General features: G+C 47.8%; 1 pseudogene; it reads left to right on the top strand.

Annotated features, from left to right (window-relative positions):
• The first annotated feature begins 478 nt into the window (after nucleotides 1-478).
• On the top strand, nucleotides 479-2,039 carry LOC147712431 (ornithine decarboxylase 1 pseudogene; annotated as a pseudogene).
• The last annotated feature ends 5,710 nt before the right edge of the window (nucleotides 2,040-7,749 follow it).

Below are 7,749 nucleotides of genomic sequence, written 5' to 3' on the forward strand. Positions count from 1 at the left end.
TCCGCGTTGAGCAGAACGGCAGTCGCCGGTACCAAAGGCGATATTATATGTACCGTGGCAAATAAAGTGGGGCGATTGAGGGCAGTTGACTTATAGGGAACAAATCCTGACTGACCTGGTGAGAGCATTTGGTCTACAATCAGGGCTAGCTTTGTTGCTAATATTTTAGCTAATATCTTGTTATCAAAATTTAATAATGACAGTGGGCTATAGGAACTGCACTTCTGGGGGGTCCTTTCTGGGCTTAGGGAGAAGTACGATTACTGCTTCCTTAAGAGTGTAACTGCCGGCTTAAAGGGAAGGAGTAGGATCGCAACTAAGAGAACAACTGCGCCAACGTCTTCTGCCTGCGTCTCCGTAGAGCCTCGAGATTGTCTTGGATTTTCTCCTTAGTCACAGCCGTGCCTCCATGGGTACAATCTTCGTAAATACTTTTTAAGAATAGCAACAGTACAACACCCTACAGCTGCTCCTCGGTGGGCCTGATCCTTGCCTTGTACTTGCCGGGGTTCTACTTCACAGTAGAGCCTCCTTGGGAGCAAAGCTGAAGCCCTCTTTGGTGTAAATCCCCATCTCTAACTTGTCCATTTTGTTTCATATAGTGCCTATATACCCAACAGAGGGAGCCATGCAGAACTTCAGCAAGGATGAATTTTACTTCAGTTTTAGTGAAGAAGGATTTTCTGCAAGAGCTATCCTGGAGCAGAAGATAAATGAGGTGTCTTCTTCTGACGACAAAGATGCCTTTTCCATCGCCGATCTTGGTGACATTGTCAAGAAACGCTTACAGTGGTTTAAAGCTCTTACTCCCTTCTATGCTGTGAAATGCAATGACGGCAAAACAATTATCAAGACTCGGGCTGCTTTTGGAGCTGGATTTGACTGTGCAAGCAAGACTGAAATACAGATTGTGCAGAATGTCGGCATGCCACCTGAAAGGATAATTTATGTGAACCCCTGCAATGAAGTATCTCAAATAAAATATGCTGCTAGCAGTGGAGTCAAGAAGATGACATTCGACAGTGAAGTCGAGCTGATGAAGGTGGCAAGAAACCATCCCGATGCAAAGTTGGTCTTAAGAATTGCAACCGATGACTTCAAGGCTGTCTGTTGCTTGAGTGTGAAGTTCGGCGCAACCCTCAAAACCAGTAGACTTCTTTTGGAGCATGCAAGAGAATTAAACATTGATATAATCGGAGTGAGCTTCCACGTTGGTAGTGGGTGTACAGATCCACACACTTATGTTCAGGCAGTTTCTGATGCCCGTTGTGTCTTTGACATGGGGACTGAATTTGGTTTTAACATGCACTTGCTTGATATTGGTGGAGGCATCCCTGGCTCTGAAGATGTCAAGTTGAAGTTTGAGGAGATCACAACAGTTAGCAATCCTGCGTTGGACAAGTACTTCCCCGCGGATTCAGGTGTGAAGATTATTGCAGAGCCAGGTCGTTACTATGTAGCATCAGCCTTTACTCTGGCAGTTAATATCATCGCGAAGAAAGTTGTTCTAAAGGAACAGCCTGGCTCTGATAATGAAGATGTGGGCCAGGATAAGACACTTATGTATTATGTCAACGATGGTGTGTATGGGTCATTTAACTGCATCTTGTACGATCATGCTCATGTGAAACCTGTTCTGCAAAAGAAGCCCAAACCAGATGAGTGCTACTTTACTAGCGGCATTTGGGGACCAACAAAATGGCGATGGCCTTGATCGCATAGTGGAGCGCTTCGATTTGCCCGACAAGCTGCAAGTTGGTGATTGGATGATATTTGAAAATATGGGCGCCTACACTGTAGCAGCTGCTTCACCGTTTAATGGATTTCAGAGACTGACCTTGTATTACTTGATGTCAAGACCAGCTTGCCAAATTATGGAAAAAATCAAGACGTGCGGAATCCCTGAAGTTGAGCAGGATGTTGGTGCTCTGCCACTTTTGTGCTCCTGGGAAAGCAGAATAGAAAGCCAACTTGTGGTAACGTCTAAAGTGTATTTATTCTGTAGTAGCAAGTTTGTGTTTGCAGTTTGGGACCATTAGAAACCTTAGAAGGATATACAGACTTGTTTAATTATATGGCCAGCATCAATGCAACAAAATGTATGACTATGAGATGGGGTCACATTTATCTGTGTTCCTATGGAAACTAATTTTGTATGTATTTTACTTTTTTTCAAATGCTACATAAATCAGTCACTGTTAGTCAAGCATTTGGTGTTTTTAATATTATTTTTTTAGTGCTTCCCTAAGAGTGGGTGGAGGCACTCCAGACTCCACCGCTTCCTGATACATGTCTATAAGGTAAGGAGCAAGAATATTCTCTTAAACCTCATGTAGAAGCATCCTGTGAATCCATTGAATCCCGGGGCCTTGGAGCCATCTAGTGCATCAATGGCGTCAATTACCTCATATTCAGTTTATTAGGTATTAGGGATACCTCGTCCAGATACTCCTTGTATATTCTTGGATCCCCCTCCACCCTTGATGTGTATAAGTTGGCATACTAAGTGCGCACCTCCTCGAGGATGTCTATGTTTCCGGTTATTCGCTTGCCATCCTGCCCTTGTAGTTCAGCTATATATGCCAGTTTGCGGGTTTGTTGCATCAATGTGGCAAGGGTTCTACCTGGTCGCTCCCCTTCCCCATAGCTCCGTGCAACTGCATATTTGACTAAGTAATGTGCCTCCCACTACGCTACCTCACGGAACTCTGCCATAAGGGCTGCTGGGTGTTGCAGACTAGGGGGCTATAAACCAGTGTAGACACACCTGTCAATTTCCGACAGCTGCACCGCCAGTTGTGCTAGCAGAGATGCACACTCCCCTTGTATATGCCTTAAACGCCTTTCATAGGGTGGCCTTCAAGCCTACAGAACCAATGTTTAGCGGGAAATACTCTGAATCTCCACGGTCTTTCAACAACACCTGCCTGGGGAATTTGCAATTGTAGCAAGACATGGGAGTGGTCTGACAGTGTGTGGGGAAAGTTCATAATGTCACTAACCCATATAGTCACCCCTGTAGTGAGGAGCAAGTAGTCCAAACAGGTCCAGGTGTTGTGTGGCGCAGAGTAGTGTGTGTACCTATCTTGCCTAGAGCAGTGGTATCTCCATGCACCCACCAACCCATATGTCTCAGTAATGTCAGCCAGCGAGCGTCTAGCTTGTGGCTTAGTATCAGCGGTAGTGGCAGTACTGTCCATTGCTGGATCGAGAAGTATATTGTGGTTCACACCCAGTAATAACTAGTCCCCCATGCATTCAATTTGTGCACGAATAGCTGCAAAAATTTGGATCATCCACATTTGGTGCATAGACATTTACAAGTAATACCAAATGCTCCAATAGACATCCCTTGACTATTTGAAAATGCCCATCTACATCTTTATACACCACCACCTCCCTGAAAGTTACTCGGTTATGCATCAATGTTGCAACCCCATGAGCATAGGAACCATAGCCTGCAAAGTACCTATATGCCCCCAAGAAGCAGCAATTTTTACCTGCGTTGTGGGCGCCAGGTGGATGTATGACGTTACAAAGCATACTTTTACCACGCATGCCTTTACAACGCAGTTTTTACAACGCATGCCTTTACAATGCATAGCGCTTTGGGGTGCTGGATAGTGAATAGTTTAATTTACTATTCCAACGCCAGTCCCCGTGGACACTAGGGAAGGTGTTGGATAGTAAATTAAACTTATTCCCTATCCTAGAGCGCCCCCCAGCGCAATGCGTTGTAATGGTTTGCGTTGTAATGACTGCGTTGTAATGGTAGTGCGTGGTAAAAGATTAGTTGTAAAGGTTGTATACCGCGCCAGGTGCGTCTCTTGCAGAAAAAAACCAATATCCACCTGGTGCAGTTGCAGATAGTTTGTTACTTGCTTACATTTCCGTGTGTTATTCAGGCTCCTTACATTCCAAGACATCATTACAATATTCGCCTCTGTTTGTGCCCTGGTATCCATTAACTGAAACTTTAGTACATGTAATGCCTGTTGAGCTTGTTGCACACTGTAGTATGAAAATACAAAGGAGCCAAATTCCAGGAACTTGCTGAAAAACCCTGTGACCTCTCTCCCACCTCCCACCCCCCACACCAAACTTCGGGGGAAAAACCCATTCCTTAACTATGTTAATCGAGTACATAAAACAGTAAAGCATTATACCATACTCTATCAAACATAGTATGTGCATCTGTACTGTGGGGGTGGCAACGCCCCACTGTTACCCCTGTTCTAATGGTGCCATTGCGCCCGACTGGGCAGGATGTAGTCAACCTCGTGCAGTGGCCATCACGACATCAGCATAGCCTGAGAGGGAAGGAAGTATACTGGAGTAGGCATGGAACAAATGCAATAGGGTCCATGACTGTCACTATTCCTGATGACAGCATGATAATTTTAACTGGCTGAGAAAAGGTCTGCGCTCGCACCTGAGTCTGAGATGTTCTGAGAGTCTTGCGGGAACGGAGTTCCCCGCTGTCGCCCTTGCTAGGAATAATCCTGACAGAATTCCAGAGCATCATGCGGAGAGTCAAACACAGGTGAACGGCCATCCCCGTCTACCTTTAGTCAGCAGGGTAGAGCATTCCATAGCGCAGACCAATGTTGCGAAGACTCACCTTTACACCGCATATTTCCACCTGACTTCCTGAACCATTGCAGTGTAGTACAGAAATAAGGATATGGAGGTCCCCTGCCGCATACGGTTGCCCTTTTCACGGGCCATTCTCAGTGTGGTGTCCCGGTCCTTTGTATTTTGAAACATCACCTTCAGAAAAAGGAATGAAAGTGGCTAGAATATTTTTGTACTACGGATCAAGTAGTGTGGTACAGATGTACTCTTTGGACATGATGGCATGTTGCTGCCTTATATTACAAAAACAACAAGTGATGGACCGAATGTGGATCAATGTCACACATTCCCCCAGTCAAAAGATCTGGGCCCAAATCCATCGTTTTTTTGCACTCCACACCACCCTGGGTTAGACAATGGCGATATGCAAATCAGCTCTGACCCTGTTGCCCCATGGGAACAGTCCAGTCCGAACTACAAAAGCCATGTCCTTCCCAGAACGGAATCAAGCATCCGAGGACCGGACCGGTTTCGAGGTAACACCTCCCATCAGCCCGGCTAGCTTGACTCCAAGTGGTGTGGAGTGCCTGGGACCCACGTCTGGGCATCCCCAGCGCACTTAGGGCGGCAATTGCAAAAACAACAAGTGATGGACCGAATGTGGATCAATGTCACACATTCCCCCAGTCAAAAGATCTGGGCCCAAATCCATCGTTTTTTTGCACTCCACACCACCCTGGGTTAGACAATGGTGATGTGCAAATCAGCTCTGACCCTGTTGCCCCATGGGAACAGTCCAGTCCGAACTACAAAAGCCATGTCCTTCCCAGAACGGAATCAAGCATCCGAGGACCGGACCGGTTTCGAGGTAACACCTCTCATCAGCCCGGCTAGCTTGACTCCAAGTGGTGTGGAGTGCCTGGGACCCACGTCTGGGCATCCCCAGCGCACTTAGGGCGGCAATTGCAAAAACAACAAGTGATGGACCGAATGTGGATAAATGTCACACATTCCCCCAGTCAAAAGATCTGGGCCCAAATCCATTGTTTTTTTGCACTCCACACCACCCTGGGTTAGACAATGGCGATATGCAAATCAGCTCTGACCCTGTTGCCCCATGGGAACAGTCCAGTCCGAACTACAAAAGCCATGTCCTTCCCAGAACGGAATCAAGCATCCGAGGACCGGACCAGTTTCGAGGTAACACCTCTCATCAGCCCGGCTAGCTTGACTCCAAGTGGTGTGGAGTGCCTGGGACCCACGTCTGGGTATCCCCAGCGCACTTAGGGCGGCAATTGCAAAAACAACAAGTGATGGACCGAATGTGGATCAATGTCACACATTCCCCCAGTCAAAAGATCTGGGCCCAAATCCATCTTTTTTTGCACTCCACACCACCCTGGGTTAGACAATGGCGATATGCAAATCAGCTCTGACCCTGTTGCCCCATGGGAACAGTCCAGTCCGAACTACAAAAGCCATGTCCTTCCCAGAACGGAATTCAAGCATCCGAGGACCGGACCGGTTTCGAGGTAACACCTCTCATCAGCCCGGCTAGCTTGACTCCAAGTGGTGTGGAGTGCCTGGGACCCACGTCTGGGCATCCCCAGCGCACTTAGGGCGGCAATTGCAAAAACAACAAGTGATGGACCGAATGTGGATCAATGTCACACATTCCCCCAGTCAAAAGATCTGGGCCCAAATCCATCGTTTTTTTGCACTCCACACCACCCTGGGTTAGACAATGGCGATATGCATATCAGCTCTGACCCTGTTGCCCCATGGGAACAGTCCAGTCCGAACTACAAAAGCCATGTCCTTCCCAGAATGGAATCAAGCATCCGAGGACCGGACCGGTTTCGAGGTAACACCTCTCATCAGCCCGGCTAGCTTGACTCCAAGTGGTGTGGAGTGCCTGGGACCCACGTCTGGGCATCCCCAGCGCACTTAGGGCGGCAATTGCAAAAACAACAAGTGATGGACCGAATGTGGATCAATGTCACACATTCCCCCAGTCAAAAGATCTGGGCCCAAATCCATCGTTTTTTTGCACTCCACACCACCCTGGGTTAGACAATGGCGATATGCAAATCAGCTCTGACCCTGTTGCCCCAAGGGAACAGTCCAGTCCGAACTACAAAAGCCATGTCCTTCCCAGAATGGAATCAAGCATCCGAGGACCGGACCGGTTTCGAGGTAACACCTCTCATCAGCCCGGCTAGCTTGACTCCAAGTGGTGTGGAGTGCCTGGGCCCCACGTCTGGGCATCCCCAGCGCACTTAGGGCGGCAATTGCAAAAACAACAAGTGATGGACCGAATGTGGATCAATGTCACACATTCCCCCAGTCAAAAGATCTGGGCCCAAATCCATCGTTTTTTTGCACTCCACACCACCCTGGGTTAGACAATGGCGATATGCAAATCAGCTCTGACCCTGTTGCCCCATGGGAACAGTCCAGTCCGAACTACAAAAGCCATGTCCTTCCCAGAACGGAATCAAGCATCCGAGGACCGGACCGGTTTCGAGGTAACACCTCTCATCAGCCCGGCTACCTTGACTCCAAGTGGTGTGGGGTGCCTGGGACCCACGTCTGGGCATCCCCAGCGCACTTAGGGCGGCAATTGCAAAAACAACAAGTGATGGACCGAATGTGGATCAATGTCACACATTCCCCCAGTCAAAAGATCTGGGCCAAAATCCATCGTTTTTTTGCACTCCACACCACCTGGGAAGGACATGGCTTTTGTAGTTCGGACTGGACTGTTCCCATGGGGCACAGGGTCAGAACTGATTTGCATATCGCCATTGTCTAACCCAGGGTGGTGTGGAGTGCAAAAAAACGATGGATTTTGGGCCAGATCTTTGGACTGGGGTGAGTGTGTGACATTGATCCACACTCGGTCCATCACCTGTTGTGTTTGCCTTATATTACAAGCCAAGTGAAGGATTAAGCTCTAAATCAAGGCATCTCTTCTGTGTTTTCATTCAAACCTGCAGGGTGAACCTTTCAGACACATTCTTTACCTGGTCCTGTAGGAGATGCAACAACGAGATAGATTGGCCCTTTGTACTGTCCTCCTTGCTAGGTTCCAGTGTGCATTTGACTAGGCCCCATGGCCATAGCTTTCCCAACTGCATCCCCTCCTCTTAGAATGACTTAGGCATTTATCTG

This window comes from Lissotriton vulgaris, chromosome 5 (assembly GCF_964263255.1).
Source record: "Lissotriton vulgaris chromosome 5, aLisVul1.2, whole genome shotgun sequence".
Classification (NCBI taxonomy): Eukaryota; Metazoa; Chordata; class Amphibia; order Caudata; family Salamandridae; genus Lissotriton; species Lissotriton vulgaris.